This window comes from Peromyscus californicus, unplaced genomic scaffold, assembly GCF_007827085.1.
Source record: "Peromyscus californicus insignis strain IS unplaced genomic scaffold, ASM782708v3 Scaffold_4__1_contigs__length_199733344, whole genome shotgun sequence".
Taxonomy (NCBI): Eukaryota; Metazoa; Chordata; class Mammalia; order Rodentia; family Cricetidae; genus Peromyscus; species Peromyscus californicus.
This window is the reverse complement of record NW_026294562.1, coordinates 3,320,418-3,339,998: the sequence shown is the minus strand read 5'-3', so window position 1 is coordinate 3,339,998 and position 19,581 is coordinate 3,320,418. Positions and strand designations below refer to the sequence as shown.

Below are 19,581 nucleotides of genomic sequence, written 5' to 3'. Positions count from 1 at the left end.
CTCGTTATGTGTATACAGACAGGCTCATTGTGTCTAAGATTGGCAGGACCCAAGAAACTGTATCTGTTCTGTAAAATCACTATTCATCATAACTTCTCAAAAATGAAGGATATAAATATGCTAGGAACAATTCCCAAGGAAAATGAATTTTGAAGAAGCTACCAAAGTGTTGGCTATTGTTGGGTTGTTATAGTAAACAACTAAACAAGGTAGATTCTTTTTAAATACGATATTTTGTTAAATATTTCATGCTTTGCATTTTTACCATACCCCCTTTTTTCCCTCTGACTCATCCCGTATCCATCTCCCAACTTTGTGTCCTCTTTTCCTTTTCTTGTCTTTTTTTAGTAACCCACAGAATCCAATTTGTGCTTTCCGTATATTCATGGTTGTCACCTGTGCACTGAAGTGTGGTCACCTCACCAGTGGCCTCATGGTTAGAGAACCCTGTCCCCCCTGCCCGACCATCAGTGTCAATAGCTTCTCAATTAGGAGTGTGAGCTCATGGGTCCCTGAGATACTTTTTGTGATGCTAATAACCTGGCCAATGAGGGTGGAAGTATCAGGTTTGGAAGCACTACCACAGACACCCACTTCTGCTGATATGGAGCCGGACATAGTGACTGTTGCTTCTGGTGGTGTGAATTAACCTCGTAGGTCTATGTGGAAGCAGGTGGAGCCCACAGAAGAGCTCTCACTTTATCTCCTGCTAGTTAATTACTCTACCTCTAGGTCCATTAGATGGTTCCTAATCACTGGGCTGTCTCTGGCTTCACTCACAAACTGTGTGATAATTCCAGTCTACTTGTTTTCTTAAGTGAAATCCAAATGACTGAGTGCCTGAGATCCAGAATACCATCCAAAACTGAAGTGTGCTGAAGTGGGCTATGTAATTAACACAATTTCATCAAAAGCTGCTTATTCTAAACTGCTGTTACATTGTTAATGTTCCCTTGACTCCTCCAAAGACCATTTCTCAAAAGAAAGAAAGGAAGGAAGGGAGGGAGGGAGGGAGAGGAGAGAGAGAGAGAGAGAGAGAGAGAGAGAGAGAGAGAGAGAGAAAGGAAGAGCGAGCGAGCATCTTTGCCATCAAGCTTTAGAACAACTAATCAGGAGTGTGCATGATCACAGAGTAAAGAGGCGGCACAGCATCCTAGTGGATACTGAGGGGACACTTCTCCCTATCCCATGGGACATCAGTGAAAACCCAGAGCTGTGTGATGCAGTTCGGTGTTCTCTAGGGCTGTGCATCCCTGCCTGCCCGTCCAGCGGCCAGTGCGCATGATGAGTGCTCATCCCAGGTGAGGGGTCCAGCGGCCAGTGTACATGATGAGTGCTCATTCTGCTTCTCTGCTGTGAACACTTTGCTTCCAGTTCTGTGGAAGGTCCAAAAGAACCTAAAGCCACTTCCTGCTTCCCTTGCCTGGCTCCTCCATCTAAGGAATTCCACCAAAAAGTAGTTTTTCTGCCTGCTTCTTTCCCCCCTTCCAGGAAGGCCATGGCCTTGCTCTGTGCATTCAGTAACTCTTACTGAACATCTAAACTACTACATACAGGAAGATGAAGATGAGTAAAACTCAAACTCTGTGTTCAGACGTGTGAAGGGCACAGACACTGAGAAAAATCATCACAGTAGTATAAGAACACCTGGTTTATGATCAGTGTCCTGCTGCATCCTGCACTGGTGTGCAGAAGAACAGAGAGGCCTGCAGAGAGGAGCTGAGGACTGAATGGAGTCTGAAAAGATGTGGGTCAAATGGGGAATGGAAACATTCCAGAGGATGTGTGTAGGAAGGCAGAACGGATGGTTGTAAACACTGCCACCACCAACAGTCATTGCCATCAAACCCCTTTCCTATATTTCCTCTAAAGCATTCAGAAAATGGATATTTTAAAAATTATCTCATGTGGGTTCAATGTGTGCTGTCTTCCTAACTGTAGATTACATATTGTAATGCAGCGTATAGTGTTTCTTTTAAATAATGAAGTCATGGCCTACGACTGGAAGCCTTAAACTGACCAATGATCGCAAGAAAACTTTAAGAAGCCATTTAGACATACTACCCAAAAGCGCCCCTGGTTTTTCAGATGAATTCTCTTAAACCTTGAAGAAACAAAATTCCCTATGCTAATTAAACTGCTTCACAGCATAAAGGAGCCAGCCTTTTCTGAAACAAGTATGACTGCAATGTAAAACCTAGGAAAGCCGGCGCAGGAAGGATGCCTTGAAAGATTGGCTGTCTGTTCATTTAAAAAAATAAAATATAAAAATGTCTATTAAAGTTTTGGAAGAACATCATGGGAAAATATTGGGAAAAGAATAGTTGTTCTAGATATTAATCCATAAAACTATAGCAATTAAAACAACATGAAGTCAGAGCAAATTAATCAGTAAAGAGTACAGAAATAGGCACAAATAATTATGGTAATTTAGTGCAATAATAAAGGCTATAAATAAATGGGCTAAGGATGACTGTTCCAAAATAGTATGAAGACCGTTGGCTAAATGATGTTCAAAAAATACCACTTGAAATCACAGTTTAAATTAAGTTCTGAATGGCTCAAATAGTACATTATAAAAAGATATGCATATGCATACTACATCAAGATAAAATAAACTGTAAAGATGATTCAGTAAATAAAGTGCTCACAGGGACCTGAGTCCAGTGTCTAGAACCCACATAATCAAGTCAGATGTGGTGGTGGCACTTAGACTCCAAACTCTGAGAAAGCGGAGTCAGCAGATCCTGGGGCCCAGGGGCCAGTCAGCCCAGACCAATCAGCAAGCTCCAAGCCATCAAGAAATCCTGTCTCAAGAAGCAAGAAAGGGCAAAATGTAATTATAAAACTACATTTCAAAATAAACAAAACATACAATGGACAGTTCCTGAGGAACAATACCCAAGCTTGTCCTCTGGCCTCTGCAAGCACCTGTGCCTTCGTGAATGGGCACACAGGCACAAAACAATGTGAGTAAATATTTTTTTTCCATTTAGGACTTTCCATTAGGAATATTCACAAAGTAAAAGACCAGTGCTGGTGACTGTCACACTGACAGATACAGTCTATATTTGGCAAACTGTAGAGTTTATTAATATAACAGAGTCAATATCCCCAGCAGAAAGAGTCCTGATTAATTTGTCAAACGTGTGACACTAAGAAACTAAGCAATGGAAGTGGATAGGCTTGTCATTTATGGGCATATGTGCCTTAGAAAGAACCCAGAAACGCCTAGGTAGGTATGAGCGTCTGCTCGGTGCTGCTACTTACTTAAAGATGACGACAGTGGAGATCCATCAGTGACCCGTTAGAAAAAGACACAGTAAGTTTGTCCTCTCCATTGCTGGCTGTATTTGAGGAATAACCATGCCTATGCATTGTTGAAGAGACATTCTAACACTTTTAGTGAAATGTGGGCTGTATCTACTGGCCTCTCTGTAATTAAATGCATCTGAACACACATTCAGAGATGTTGACATATGAAGGAAAATTTATATAACAATGAAAAGTTAGAAAGATCTTAAATGTTACTCCGAAGTGCAGTCTGTCTGGGTAGCTGCAAAGGCTGAAATGTCTGCATAGGTCATGGGGCCTGTCAGTGAGGACGTGGGTGGTTTGTGAGGCAAAGGGAGCAAGGCTGTGGTAGATGGGAGCTCATCTTCACTAGGGTGCAGCGGCTCTCACCAACAGCAATGTTTCCATGAGGGAATGCTCAACCAGGCTGCCAGATTTTCAATTTTCCTGGAAGAGAAATTGGAACTGGAGGATGCACACCCAGGTTCTTAAAAAAATCAGACGTGTGGGTTATCTATAGGACCCTCATTGTAGCAGAACATTTCTTTGTCCCATCACTTACCTTCCCTCTCCAAGAAAGGATTCCATGCCTTACTCATGTGTGACAGTCTGTGGGAGCAGTATGCACCCATTAATGACAACTGCTTGTCATGGAGCATTAGGAAGCATTAGGCGTCATCACATGTTTCCGCTTCTCTCTATATCTGTCTCCATCTTCACTAGAAGTTACAGGAGTCCTGGAACAAAACAAGATGTGAAACAGGTCCATAGTAGGTGACCCCTGACCTCTGACATGCCATGCACGTGGTGAATCCTGGGACTGTTGGGTCTTTGAGTGCTGCAAAGCTGACTAGGAGAAGTAACAACTTAAAAATTTGGCAATTTTAATATATATGGAAACATTTCTAATATGTTTGTAAAAGAGGAGTAGTAAACAGAAAAACAAAGTTTAACATGAAACTGTAGTGGGTAGCTGTTCCAGCTTTCACCTGGAAGTACTACCCCCAGTGAGGCGTCCAGTAACCATCATGCCTACCTATGGCCTGCCCCTGAGGCAGGGCCAAGACGGGAGCCCGTAGGACCCAAGATCTGGATGTGCCAGCTCTCTTGGTTCCTGGTAATCCTGGATGTTGGATGGTAGACCGAGTTCTCCAGAGAACTCAGCTGGACTGCACCTCACCTCTCCCGGATCCTATAATCTATCCTTTTACTTGTTGTAAGTTACCCCAAAATAAACCTCCCTTTTAACTATGTGGAGTTGCCTTAATAAATCCCTTATTATGAAACTCACTGGCATGTGAGTTGAGGAGACTGGAAGAGAGGCAGAACTTTCTCTAGTGAGTACCTTGAGACGTGGGACTTGGGACAATATTTAAGTATTCCTTCTTTTCTGTATTTATGTAATAAATACTTTTTTTAAAGACATTATTTTTAAATGATTGGTGATTGTTTGTTTTAAGTATCAACATGACACAATCTAAAATCACTTGGACAGAGTCTCAGTGAGTGACCATCTGGATGAGGTGGGCTTTTGTGGGGGACTGTGTAATGGTAACTCTGTGGGTGGCGTCATTCCTTAGGGTCCTGGACTGGGTAGTCAGTCGGCTGCGTGTGTGCATTCCTTGTCTCCGCTCTCGACTGGGTGTGGTGTGACTTGTTATGGGAACCGTGGCCAACACGAGCGCTTTGTCCCTCAGTTGCTTTCCTCGGGGTATTTTACACAGAAGTGAGGCGAAGACAGTGGGTAGAGACAGCACAGGGTGCTACCGAAAGACTCTTACCAGAAGGCGTTTCCCTCTCTGCCGAGTAAATATCTGGTCTTAACATGCGTGTGAAGTGAAGGCGAACTAAATTGATGGAGTGATGTTGGCACAGGCTGGTGTATGATCCAGTTTTAAAAGGCAGAATGTCTAGAAATAATTCGTGACCGAGTTGACACTGTAGACAAGCCAGGCAGAGGTGTGTTTTCCAGTAACTGGCCCTCAGAGTCTGTTCCTCCATGTGGAAATAAACTGAAACTGAGCTCCCACCTCTCATCGTAACCCAGAAGTAACGCCACATGGATTGGAAATTTCAGTATGAAAGGGAATACAAGACATTCCGAAGGCTGTCGTCTGCAGATGACTTTAAGGACTTTGGAGGAAGAGGTTTCTTTTGAATCAATTTCAAACCATGAAAACAAGTTGCTCAGCTGCATCAAAGTGGAGAACTTCTGTTCGCCAAAAGACTTCATTAAAAGTTTAAAAGTATGGGGCTGGAGAGATGGCTCAGAGGTTAAGGGCACTGGCTGCTCTTTCAGAGAACCTGAGTTCAATTCCCAGCAACCACATGGTGGCTCACAACCATCTATAATGAGATCTGGTGCCCTCTTTGGGCATGCAGGAGTATATGCAGCCAGATTATATACTGTGTAATTAATTAATTAATTAATCTTTTAAAAAACAGTTTAAAAAGTAGGGAAAGATAAAAACCATTTTAAAGGTGTATGCCTGTAACCTCTATAGTTTTTAACACTTAGGATAGGTTAGCTCCTGTACTAAACACTTCACATACACCAATGCACTCAATTTCACAGTAGCCCTGATAACAGCACCCCATCTCCTGGATGACACTGAGGCAGGAAGGACAGGTGACTTGCTCAGCCATTCAGCAGTAAGTTGGGATTTAAACCCATTCAAGAGATTGAACAGACATCTCACCAGAGAAAATCTCACCAGTCAGTAAACATAAATGGTAATCGCTTTCATTAATCAATGAAATGCAAATTAGAGCTACAGAAAATTCCAGTAGAGGAGATAGTGCTGGTGGATATAATGTCTGATGCACGAGTTTGGTACACAGTGCCCACATAAATGCAGGCGGGTGTGACGACCACCTCAATCCCAACACCAGGGAGGCAGAGACAGAGAATTTCGATAAGAAGCTGACTGACTAGACTGGCCGAGATCAGGGAGATCAGGGTTCACTGAGAGACTGCCTCAGATAAAGTCAGAGTAATGGAAGAAGATACCCCATATCAACCTCACACCCCTACACACGTGTACTCACACACACAGCAGGTATGCATACATACATGTATACTACATGCAGGCAGACCTAACTGGCAACAGTCAGCTTCCCATTGTACGATCATGGCAGAGACATGTGCTACTGAACAGAAGGTGGGTGACATCATCGTCTTCACAGCCAAGTCATTGATATTTTGTCACATTTTTGTGGGAAAAAAAAAACTATCTCATTAGGTCATATTTTTTTTAATTTAATACAACATTTTATCTCACATGGACATGTGAAACAGTTCCATTAAAAATAGAAGCAAATACATCTTAATCCATAAGATATGCATCCATAGTTTATTAAATGGCTTGTAAAATATAAAATTAGTCTTCCAAATAGAAGGAAATTGAGCCTTATTCAAGTATATCATGATTTAAAATATAGTGTGTATTTGACTGAAAAATTTATTTAACTTCTGCTTTGAAAAATAAAGACTACTTCACTTTTTTATTAATTAAATTTATTCATTTATTTTACATCCCAACTGCAATTTCTCCTCCCTCTTCTCCCATTCCTTCCCCCCACCTCCCCTCTGCCATCTCCCCCAAAATCCACTCCTCCTCTGTTTCTGTTCAGAAAGGGGCAGGCCTCCCCTGGGTGTCAACAAAGCATGGCATATCAAGTTGAGGCAGGACTAAGCTCCTCCCCTCGTTTTAAGACCTGGGTAAGGCAATCCAGTATGAGGAATAAGTTCCCAAAAGCCTGCCAAAGGATCGGGGACAGGCCCCACTCCCGCTTCTAGGAATCCCACAAGTAGACCAAGCTACTCAACTGTCACCTATGTAGAGGGCCTAGGTCGGTTCCATGCAGGCTCCTTAGCTGTCTGTCCAGTGTCTGTGAGCTCCTGTGAGCCCAGGTTAGTTGTTTCTGTCCGTTCCCTTGTGATGACCTTGACCTCCCTGGCTCCTATAATTCTTCCTCCCTCTCTTCAACAGGGTTCCCCCCACGCCCTGAGCTCAGCACAGTGCTTGACTGTGGATCTCTGCATCTGCTTCCATCAGTTACTGGGTAAAGGCTCTCTGATGACAATTAGGGTAGTCACCAATCTGATTACAGGAGAAGGCACCCTCTCCACTTGCTAAGAGTCCTGGCTGGGGTCGTCCTTGTGGATCCTGGGAGTTTCCCTGGCACCAGGTTTCTCCCTGAGGAGTAATGAAAGAGATGTGCTGATGGGGGAGCATTTCAGGGTCAGGAAAAACCTCCCTTAGAAAGATGTGTGTGTACCAGTTTAAGGGAGTCCATAAATCACAATGGTGACTGGCGAGTAAGCCTGGCAGGTTTGGGGGCTGTGGTTTTTGTTTTGTTAGTTTGTTTTGGAGGGAGGGGTGTCAGATTTTGTTGTCATTTTAACCACTGTCCCCTGCTCTATTTCTCACTGTTTCTTGTGTAATTTTCTTACCTTAAGATACTGAATTAGGAAGGATCGAGTCTGGTTACTGTTCAGTTATCACAATCCATAGCACATTTTTACACTGGGCTGTGAAACATTCTTAGTCATGTTGGTATAAAACAGAACAAAACAAGAAACAAACAAACAAAAAACAGAGGTGAGGAATGACAGGCAGTGCTGGGGGAAGAAAACCCCTCAGACTTTGATTGGTCACTGACCAGATAGTAACAAGAGAAGGTCCTTCACTGATCACCTCAACCCTCCCCAGGCCTGCCAGCAGTCAGCTCATTTGGTCTAAAACTCCCTCCATTAAAAAAAAAAAAAAAAAAAATCCCAATGCTGCCCGCACCTTCTGGAGCCCAAAGTGTAATAATGGGTGAATTGTGTTTTCTTCCCCACATCTGCACGCTGAGACTGTTTGGAGCTCTTCCAGCTTAACTCATTGTAATCAAGTTGTCCCAGCCTTTGTTTTAATAAGATTCCAATCTCGAGGTCCATCCTTGCATCAGTGACTTTACACTGTTAATTGCTTTCTTGTCCTCCATTAAATTGCGGTTACAATTGCTTCATCGGCATAGGCTCTCTGTGCTTTGTATTCTGCTGGAGTTGCGCAGACACTCTCAGCAGCCGCTTCCCACTAAAGAACAAAATTACCTATTATCCCTTTAATCTTGATGTACTTTTTTATGGATCTAGTTCCTAGCTAGTGTCCAATGAGGAAACAACATATTATATTCCTTTTAAACAATATTTTTTTAGAAGAAACATAGTATGGAAAGCCAAAATTTATTTCTAGATAGAACTTGCATAGTGTGTTCATTTATTGTTTTATAGGACCAATTAAAAAGACAAAAGAGCCTATTCTCCCTTTGATACACCAGAGTGACTTCCATTAACACTAGGGAAGGGAAATGCTTGTATAGAGATGAGTGAAGCCATCGCCAGGAAGTGGAGTAACAGGAAGTGAGCAGTGGGGTTCAGATGAACAGCTCCATGGTTTTCTCTAGAAAAGCTACACAAAAAGCAAACAGTTCAAGTCTCAAATGCCCTGCCACACACTGTGCCCTGCCACACACACACACACGCACACGCACACGCACACGCATGCACACCACTTTCTGCTTGTTTTTATATTGAGGAAATCAAGGGATAATCTGAGGCAGTTTCTTCCTTCAGAAATCAATTGAATGTGAATTTGCTATTTTAACACGGATGACACAACTCACAGAGAGAATTCGGTAATGAAAAGCAACCGGGGGATTTGACAGGTCTTTCCTGAAGTGCAGTCCTTGGAGACCAGCTCCTGAAGGCAGAGGTGAGAGGAAGAAATTGGTTACCTGCAAAACTGTACACAGCAGCTCGGAGTTGAGGGGAGTCGGGCTGACAGTGTCAGGCTTCTCTTTTGACACGTCTGCAAAGGGCTTCTGACTTAAGCAGTGCTCCCATCCACAGTCCTGTTGGTGCTCTGGCACCATGTGAACGTTTTATATTTCAGTCCTGCATAATGTAGCACAAATTGGGGGAGGCTGTCCTTTACCATTTCAGCCTTGGGGTAGTCACCTGAGGGTCACCTGTTGACAGTGAGACCAGTTCAGGATGCTGTCTATCAGGACCTGTGCGGTTTTCGTCTGTTTCCTTGGCTTTAGTATTGATGCATTCATTTTACATCTGGTAGGCATCAAGTTCAAATTTGGTTTCTAGCCTTTGAAAATGCACTTCAAAGACAGAGCGGCCCTCTCTTTGGCATCTCTCCATCTGCCCTCCATCTCCCTGGCCCAGACTTTTCATTTAGCTGCAAAAATCCAAGCTCAGTAGCATTCTTTGCCGCCTCCCAGTCTCTCCCCCGCATGATGTGTTAGCACTCTCTCTGAAATGCTGTTGCTATTCATACTGACCTGGAAAAGGCTTCTGCGGTACTTTCCTGTTCTAATTGCTTCCTTTCTTAACTATGACGAATCCTTCATCTCAGAATATTACTTGCAACCTTCTTTGGAATCAAATTAAACACCAACACCAAAAAAATCCATTACCCAGAGTTTCTTCTTTTGATTTCATTCGTTCATTCATTTGTTCATTTTTCATTTTTAAGACTGTGTCATATAGCCCAATTTGGCTTGGGACTGGCTCTGGATCTGTCAGTGACCTTGAACCCTAGACTCTCTTCCTGCTTCTACATCCCAGGAGCTTCCTTGCCCAGCTTATCTTCAAGGTTCCTTTTCTAAGTTTAAAAAAATGACTGAAGAACTGGGAAGTTGCGTCCATGGGAAATGCTTGGTGTACAAACGGCAGAACCTGAGTACTGAGCCCAGTGCCCACATACCAGCCGAGAATGGTCATATACATGTAACCCCAGTCCTGCAGGGTCAATGGACAAAAATAACTGGGTAACAGAATAGCTGGGGGTGAGCAGGGCCTTCTGCCAACCCCACCAACCACGTCCACTGCTGCTGAGGTTCAGGTGTGTAAGGCAGACAGGAGTCTTCCTGCTCGTGTGGGGTTTCCTCAGCAGGGAACCGGCTAAAGCACCAAACACTGAATTCATTGAGAGACCCTGCCTAAAAATGATAAGGTATGCAAATCCCCACATCACCCTCCATACATGTGTGCCCAGGTGAGCATGCTCCCCACATGTGTCCACACGCACAGTGACTGAACCTTTCTCTCCTCCTTTACACTTTAGTAGCCTTTTATGTTGGGGTCCAATTCAACCTTTATTGCTACAGTCAGAGTTCCCTAAAGAATCATCTTTATTTTTCTTCTCACAGTGAGAGTGCCTTTAATTTTTTTCCCTGTTTAGTACTGTGTGGTAGTTCTCAAGAGAACTTGGAGGTGAAAGATGGAAGGGGGGGACATGTAAATGGTTGCCAGGTCCCAATAGACATTCCATGTGAACTCTGAGTCTTTAAAAATCCTTTCCTGCTGACATTCCCTGGTGTGTCAGCTCTGGTTATTTCCCAAGCAGACACTGAGATGAGATGTGCCAGAGCAGAGCCTGGGATACTGTGATGGAGGCAAGGTGGACGCAGAGCAGTCAGAGAGAGCTCTGACCAGGGTGTTCCAGTGCCTGTGGAGGCCAGGGAAAGAAGAGTGCCTGGAAAGGAAGTCAGGTGTGGGACAGGACCACGGTTAGTCTTCAAGCCAGCTCCCTGCTGAGGAAACCCCACATGAGCAGGAAGACTCCTGTCTGCCTTGCACACCTGCCCAGCAGCAGTGGACATGGTGAGGTCAACAGAAGGTTCTGCTCACCCCAGCTGTTTTGTTACCACCTGAAGTATAGCTCTTGCCCCCAAAGGAAGAGGCCACCACCTGCCGGGACAGTCTTGCTTCTACTGGCTGTTCCAGCAGTGCCCAGGGCTGCCCTTGGAGAGTCCTCACAGGATCAGTGGGGTGGGGGCACTAAGGGTAAGACCTATACGTTCATAAATCAGCTCCAAGGCTAAACATACTTCCATCCCCACTCCACACATCACACTTACTGTCTTGTTTCCAACTTGGCACAGCCAAGTTTGTAAAGTTTACTTTTGGAATTTATCGCCACCGTGAAGATCCCCAACTTTAAAAGCAAATCATTTTCCCACTCCTCGAGATAAATTTAAGTCTATTTTTTCAGCTTAAAAATTATTATAAAAGAAAATAGAGTCTGTAATCAGGTTCTCTTGTCTAATGAACTAAATTTAAGAAATGAAGATGTGAAGTTCATCTCTTCAGGTTTTCACATTGCTGCAGGGCTCCTCATACCCAGGGCACTGGTGTTCTTGAGCGCTATCAGCTGGATTGTCCACTCCAGGTGGATGTGTTTCCTTCAGTGTACCACAAACTACACCTCTAACTGAAAGTGTCCAAAACTCTGTAACAGTGTCAGAGTGCCTATAACCCTGGCCTTGGATTTATGAATACTAATTCCCGGGCACTGAAGTAAATACACTAGTGCTTGGGGTTGCCAAAAGATAGCCAAGATTTCACGGCAACCAAGTAATGGTAAGGAGATAGAGTCACGGTTATGGTTTCCCAAAGATGCCCATAATCCATTACATATGAGGAGAAACTCAGCTGAGACATATCTCCCCATAAAGGTTGACTAGACTCTGGGCATTCACACCACTGGGGGAAAATCAAACCCTGTCAATGTTCAACTCCCGTAAATATTCCTGGCCCAGGACTCCACCTATCTGAGGCTAAGAACCTAGGCTCCCTGTTACTCAGCAACCCTGCCTGATGTAGAGAAATGCTGGATAAATACTTATAATAAAATAGGCTTTAACTCAATTCTTCTCATCTAAGCATCTGAGTTGCCTATTTGAAGAATGAACCAGTTTATAAAAGACTCATTTAAAATTTGTTTAATGTGCAATTGTCTAATATAGAGTTTTCTTACTACAGGGGGATAGAAACAGAACTAGAAACAGCCTGACTGTGGCTACAATGTCAGATTTCTGTGTTCAGCACAAAAGCCACATTGTTTGAATCAGTTGGCTTCATAATAAATCAATGTTTATAGTTATCACTGTAATTGCTTTAAAACATAACCATAACTTACAATTCCACTAATAAAACAACACATTTAACAGTAAAAAAATTTTACTTAAAAGCTGTGTTTGTTAAAAAAAAAAAAAATTGAAAACCCATGCTTCAGCAAGTACCGAACTGCTATTGAGCCTGTGAGTTTTTCCTGGATTTGTGGATTTGCATGCCCCTGTACATAACATCTGAGGGTCAGGTCCAGTGAGCATGCAGACCTCATTCGTAGTCTGCGGGCCGTTAAGTTACCTACGAGAATCTTACAAGCACCTGGCATACTGCCCTTCTCTGTGTTGTTTGCCTTCTTCTCTCTTACAAATGTCTTTGTGTAAAATAATCATAGAGATTGCACAGTATAAAATCAGCCCTTAATGAATGTAGTGATTAATTTTATTTTTCAATATCTGGAGAAACAATTATTTTGAACACTTTTGCTCTAATTGAGTAAAACAGTTTTAATTTTCAGAATTGACCAATTTCTTCTAAATTTTCCATGACTTTGTTCATAGTTACTCCAGCTCATGTCTTCCCCTAGAAGCTGAGTGGTTTGGGGTAGGAACTGCATCCTTGTGGTCCTCTTTGTAACAAGGACTACACAGCTGCACACAGCACATGCTAAGCAAACACTTGCTGAAGTTGAAAAAATGTATATGAAATGCCTTGTGCGCTAGTCTCTGTTGGAAGTGCGTAGAAATGCCCATCCTCCCTAATCCTCCGAATGGGTATTGCTTTCCCTAGACAAGAGAAATTTGAAGTACAGCATGTTGAAGTGGCAAGCCAAAGCCACATAGCTCTTAATGACAGAGCCAGATGTGGAGCTCTGGCTTCCATATCCATTCTTTGGTACTGGCACAATGCTGTCATACGTTAATGAATACGTTTCTCCTCTTGGTCACAAGGTGACTGGAGTAGCCAGGATTCAGCACTAGGATTCTTGCCATAACCTCATCTCCCTGTGCTATATAAGTACTATGAAAGAAATGCTCCTGTAGGTGAGCTCAGCCACTGGTGGGTGTCTTTAATATTTTACCCATCGAGACATTTTCTCCAGACTAGGGATGCAGTTAAGTTTGTAGCATGCTTGCCTAGCATGTATAAAGCTTTGAGTTTGATTCCCAGCCCTGAGTAAACCATGAGGTGCATGCCTGTAATTCCAGCATGGGGGAGGTGGAGGCAGGAAGATCAGGAGCTCAAGGCTATCCTTGACTACAAAGGGAGTTTTCAACTAGCTTGGGGCACGTGGAACTTTGTCTCAATAAATAAATAATAAAAGGGCTTTTTTGTTGTTGTTGTTGTTGTTGTTGTTTTCCAATCAGGAACTTTGGGCAAAGAACCTTGGCCTGTGAAACTGTTTCGAGCATTGAAATAAAAATTTTATTTTAAATTTTCAAAGTCTTCAAAATTGAGATAAAGAAATGCTTCTAGAACATAACACCAGTTTTATTGTTAAAATGTATTTATAAACATTTCAATACACTTGTAAATAATTGGTATGGTTAGTGTGTTTACTTCATTAGAATTCACAAGTATGCAAGATCATTGCTGAACAACCATAGCCAATAAAATTATTTTTAATGTTCAAATATTTTATGATAAAAATCATGCTTAGTGTGCATGCATTTTGCCCTCTAAGATGCAGTGAGGAAGGGCCTCTCAAGGTCTTTAAGTGATCTGATGAGGACTCATTTCATTTTAGTCCTCAATAAACTAGAAGATGCCTAATTCTCTGTGCATGGGCAGGCATCCTGAACAAGGCAAAGGAGAACATATGCACTGTCTCCTCTTTCTGGGTTCCACTTATTCTTCCATCTCCGTTTTCTCATGTGGTGATTCTGCAAAGCATTTCCTACAAAAAGCAGAAAAAATCCCTGGTTCTGCAAGTACCTCGGACCTGAGCCCTCAGTCAAGTGCTTGATTCTGCATCCTCTGAGGGGGAGGAGGTTGGACTAACTCCATGGTGCTGCTGGAGGAGCTGACTCAAGCCAGCCAGCTCCCAGCACCATGAATGAAGTCTTGGTAGCTCTTAAGCTCAGAGGAGAAGATGGAGATGTCCTTTACTCCTTGTAGAGGCTTAAGGCGCTTAGGCACAGCCTTTTTCTTGTCCTTCAGCTCTAGAAGCCACCTGCATCCCTTGACCCACAGCCTCATCCTTTATCCACACAGCCAGCAATGTCTGGCTCAGTATGGCTCATGTGGAAGCCACGTTTAAGGACCTTTGTGGCCATTTGAGGCCAATCCATATATAAGGTGGGATTGTCTTCCTACCTTACGGTATTTACCTTAATCACATCTGCAACATCTGTTTGCCAGCTAAGTCCCAGTACTACTGTGTGCATCCTCCAGAACGGGGAAGCTATATGATTCTGCCCACCACAGACGCACTTAGCAAATTCCAGGTGAACGTGTTCCTCGGGGCACCTGAGCAACTGCCAAGTGTACTCTGTGAGTGAGCACCTTCATCTCACTGTTCTCCAAGACTTCCCTAATGTACACATGCTCTGCTCTGACAGGGCGGCTGCTTTGCCTCCTACTGACTACTTTTCTCTTAAACCTAATGAGAGCAAAGTTGTTTGATTCACTCACTGTCTTCTGTACTGTCTAAGTAATGATATCCTGTGAAATGAACCTTTGGTGTGAGGGAGCAGAGTGTGAGGGAGCACGGTGTGAGGGAGGGAGCACAGTGTGCGAGGGAGCACGGTGTGGGAGGGAACACTGTGAGGGAGCATGGTGTGTGAGAGAGCAGTGTGTGAAGGAGCAGTGTGTGAGGGAGCACGATGTGTGAGGGAGCAGAGTGTGTGAGGGAGCAGAGTGTGAGGGAGGGAGCAGAGTGTGTGAGGGAGCATGGTGTGTGAGGGAGCAGTGTGTGAGGGAGCACGGTGTGGGAGCAGAGTGTGAGGGAGCACGGTGTGAGGGAGGGAGCACAGTGTGTGAGGGAGCACGGTGTGCGAGGGAGCATGGTGTGGGAGGGAGCATGGTGTGGGAGCAGAGTGTGAGGGAGCATGGTGTGTGAGGGAGCAGTGTGTGAGGGAGCACGGTGTGTGAGGGAGCAGAGTGTGTGAGGGAGCAGAGTGTGTGAGGGAGCACGGTGTGTGAGGGAGCACGGTGTGTGAAGGAGCACGGTGTGTGAGGGAGCACAGTGTGTGAGGGAGCACGGTGTGGGAGCAGAGTGTGAGGGAGCATGGTGTGTGAGGGAGCAGTGTGTGAGGGAGCAGAGTGTGTGAGGGAGCACAGTGTGTGAGGGAGCACAGTGTGTGAGGGAGCACGGTGTGGGAGCAGAGTGTGAGGGAGCACGGTGTGTGAGGGAGCAGAGTGTGAGGGAGCACGGTGTGAGGGAGGGAGCTCAGTGTGTGAGGGAGCATAGTGTGTGAGGGAGCAGAGTGTGAGGGAGGGAGCACAGTGTGTGAGGGAGCATGGTGTGAGAGGGAGCACAGTGTGTGATGGAGCAGGGTGTGTGAGGGAGCACGGTGTGAGGGAGGGAGCACAGTGTGTGAGGGAGCACGGTGTGAGGGAGGGAGCACAGTGTGAGGGAGCATGGTGTGAGGGAGCACAGTGTGTGAGGGAGCACGGTGTGTGAAGGAGCACGGTGTATGAGGGAGCACGGTGTGGGAGGGAGCACGGTGTGGGAGCAGAGTGTGAGGGAGCATGGTGTGTGAGGGAGCAGTGTGTGAGGGAGCAGAGTGTGTGAGGGAGCAGAGTGTGAGGGAGCACAGTGTGTGAGGGAGCACAGTGTGTGAGGGAGCACGGTGTGGGAGCAGAGTGTGAGGGAGCACGGTGTGTGAGGGAGCAGAGTGTGAGGGAGCACGGTGTGAGGGAGGGAGCTCAGTGTGTGAGGGAGCATAGTGTGTGAGGGAGCAGAGTGTGAGGGAGGGAGCACAGTGTGTGAGGGAGCATGGTGTGAGAGGGAGCACAGTGTGTGATGGAGCAGGGTGTGTGAGGGAGCACGGTGTGAGGGAGGGAGCACAGTGTGTGAGGGAGCACAGTGTGAGGGAGCATGGTGTGAGGGAGCACGGTGTGTGAGGGAGCACGGTGTGTGAAGGAGCACGGTGTATGAGGGAGCACGGTGTGGGAGGGAGCACGGTGTGGGAGCAGAGTGTGAGGGAGCATGGTGTGTGAGGGAGCAGTGTGTGAGGGAGCAGTGTGTGAGGGAGCACGGTGTGTGAGGGAGCAGGGTGTGTGAGGGAGCAGAGTGTGTGAGGGAGCAGTGTGTGAGGGAGCATGGTGTGTGAGGGAGCACGGTGTGAGGGAGCGGAGTGTGTGAGGGAGCACGGTGTGTGAGGGAGCACGGTGTGTGAGGGAGCGGAGTGTGTGAGGGAGCACGGTGTGTGAGGGAGCACGGTGTGTGGCTCTGGCTGTGTGGAGGAGAAAGGGATGATGGGGTGAGGAACAACCTAATCACACATCATCTGCCTTTCCCATCTTTACTTCTCTGTTTTCACTACTGCTTTTTAATTCAGAATTTTTATTTGAAGAAAATGCCCCCTAAAGGAATTCTCCAGACTTTGAGGCTGGGCTTGTTTCTCTCTCACTGTCTCTCTCAGTCCTGCACCCACAAATTGTCCTTGTTTCTCTCCATTGTTGGTGTTGAAATCAGCTGCAGAATGAAGTGACCAGTTAAGTCTGCCACTCGGTGGCTCTCCTATTCTTAGTAATTCCTGTGTCTCCTCGTGCCTCAGTTTCTTTGTCTGTAACATACAAGCAGAGAGGGGTTTTCTGCTTCATACTGCCCTTGGAAACCAGTATCGTGCTTTGGTTTTTACTCACATATTGATTGCTAAAAGTCACTGGGGCCACCTGACACAAACCCACAGGACAAAGTCTGAATGCCTGAGCATGGAGGGACTCAAATCAGGGCCTGCCTGACCTTAAGACTCAACCTTCCACTGCGTCTGCCTTGTACATCCCTCCATCAGAATCTGCTTGGCTATAGGTGTGCTGATGAGAGACAATAACATTATCAATATTTTTTCACTTTGCTAAGTTTTCAAAAATAGGAAGAAATGGGTCAGATAATATCAGAGTACTGTTCTAGAATTTCCAGAGAGAATTATCTTGCATTGGGAAAGAATAAGAAACATACCGAATGTGTTTAAATTTTGATTAAAATGTATATTTCTGTTTAGAGTGTATTTAAGCAGAGATGATCTGGCCCAAAGGATACTTTAAGCATCATTAAACATAATCTTCCCTAAATGAAGTAGACAGGAGAGCCGGGGATAGGTGAGTCCCTCGTCGCTCTGTAGACTTTAAGAATGAGTAAACAAATGGACAGTCAGCTTCGGCCTGGACATACTACCTGTGGAGGTGGGGATGGGAACCATGAGGACCTGGCATCTTACTCCTGGGCAAGCTTGGCACTGCTAACACTGCCCGATCCCATTCATCTGATGCCTTAGTGCCCACTAACAGATGAAAGCATCCACAGCAAGCCAAGAAAGGACTGCCAGAACACCTGCCCCCAACTGTTTGCATCCACAAGACCATGAGGCACGAGAGCCCTGTGCAGAGGGGCCAGGACTGTGAGCAAGGGGACGAGGCTGTGGTCAGCACACTCTGAGGTTTGTTCCTTGTCCCCATGCCCTTTGCGTGGGCCCCTTTTACTTCAAGAGTCATGTCCAGGGGGCTCTTTTGACTGGTGATTTTCACCGGCACCCATCTCCTCCTCTCAGAGAAGCCTTGTAGATCTTACACTGTACCCCCTTTCACCTCCAGGCCTGTTTAGAATGTCCTTAGCTAAATCACCCTCCTATCCTCTCCACTCACGCCGGGTGATTCCTGCCCCTGGTCAGTGCTCAGCATCACTCCTGTGCCACACCAGCACACACAGCACACACAGCACAGCAGGAGAGGCCTTTGATAATATCACATGATAGCACTGAATGTGCTCCTCAGGGTGGGTGTATGTGACAGACTCTGCAGACTTTGTGTCACGATACTTACTTGGCACAGTGCCAGCTCCTGCACGTCATGTCCATATTCATTCCCTCTTGAGAACTAATCAGAATGATTAGCTGTGATACACTCAGAAAATTTCCTCTGTCACTTTGTGCCTCAGTCTCTTCATCTATAAAATGAGAGTGGCTTTACTTTCTCATACCAGCCTCACGCTCATGTTATAGGTGATGAAACCGAAGCCCAGTTAAGGAACAGAAGTGAGTAAGTAACTAGTCTAACCTACAGAACCGGAGAGGGGAAGTGGACATCCAGGCGATGGCCCATCTTCCGGGACCCCTGTACAGACAGCTTGGGTAACTGAGCTCAGGGTGCTGCGGCCCTTGCTTTGTCAACCTTACCCTGAGCCCCCCTTGCTCTCCTAGTGTTCGGGGCCCCATCTGCTTGCTCAGTTGGAAGGTTTGAAGCCTGGAAAGTCATCCATGATTCATTTCCTGCGCCTGCATACCTTAATAGAGCCCCGTATGGCATGCTGCTCCCGCTGTTTTTCTCACCACCATACCGTGTGCTAACACAAGACTATTAAATGATTCAGTCTCGTGCTTCTGCCTTCAGCTGCTTCCCACCCATTGGGGTAACAGGAAGCACTTGGCTGGGAGGACTGCAGGAGACAGCAGCCTGGCTCTAGAAGTCATCACTTGCTAATCAAGGGAGCAAAAGGCAGCCAGAGCAAGCAGGGGAGCCAGGGAAACATTACAGACAAATAAGATGTTGATTGTTTTATTGTAGGAAAGGCTCATCACAATCAATGAAGATAAGCTAGTATATCAATACACAAGAGACAAAATGTACAAAGAAGCAATTGATAGAGTAACAACTAGTAGAATAGTGAAAAGCCTATAGTCTAATGAGTAGTCAATATAGATACTAAAATGAAACCCTGGATCCGTCAAGTTGGTGCAAGATTGAATGCACATGCACATATGGAAGGCCCTGTGATGCTGAAGTGATGTCTTGTAAAAATAATTGGACTGGGCTTCTCAGTAGCCTTGACTTACAGGCTCTGTAATTTTTAGAGGAACCCGCCTGAGGAAAACAGGCAGAAATGTGCTCAAATACTCATAAGCTTAGAAAGTGAAACCAACACTGTTTATAATAGAAGAGAACTGGAGACTTAGATAAAGAGAAGTGAGAAAAATCACATGCATCATCACATGGCTTTGAGGGATCATAATGATGTACAGGGTATATAAAAACTTGGGGAAATGTCAAGGCACAATTCTTCTAAAATCTTAGGGGAATATACTCACTCTTCATACAGTAACAATGGGGAAATAATAAGGCTGTTTCCGCCTGAGAGGGCAGTAAAAACAGGAAGGGCTTGGGGCTGAGGATACAATGCCCTGGATGCTATCACTCACTGACCACATGAA

General features: G+C 45.2%; 1 protein-coding gene and 1 long non-coding RNA gene across 5 annotated transcripts in view; one reads left to right on the top strand and one right to left on the bottom strand.

Moving 5' to 3' along the window:
• Positions 1-19,581, top strand: part of Atrnl1 (attractin like 1) — a 604,076-nt gene that overhangs the window by 553,784 nt on the left and 30,711 nt on the right. The window lies entirely within an intron of this gene.
• Positions 1,119-9,775, bottom strand: LOC128095406 (uncharacterized). The gene is made up of 3 exons (XR_008213237.1): positions 9,079-9,775; positions 3,857-4,031; positions 1,119-3,741 (listed from the first exon to the last, which is right to left on the bottom strand). It is a non-coding gene; the product is annotated as an uncharacterized LOC128095406 (long non-coding RNA).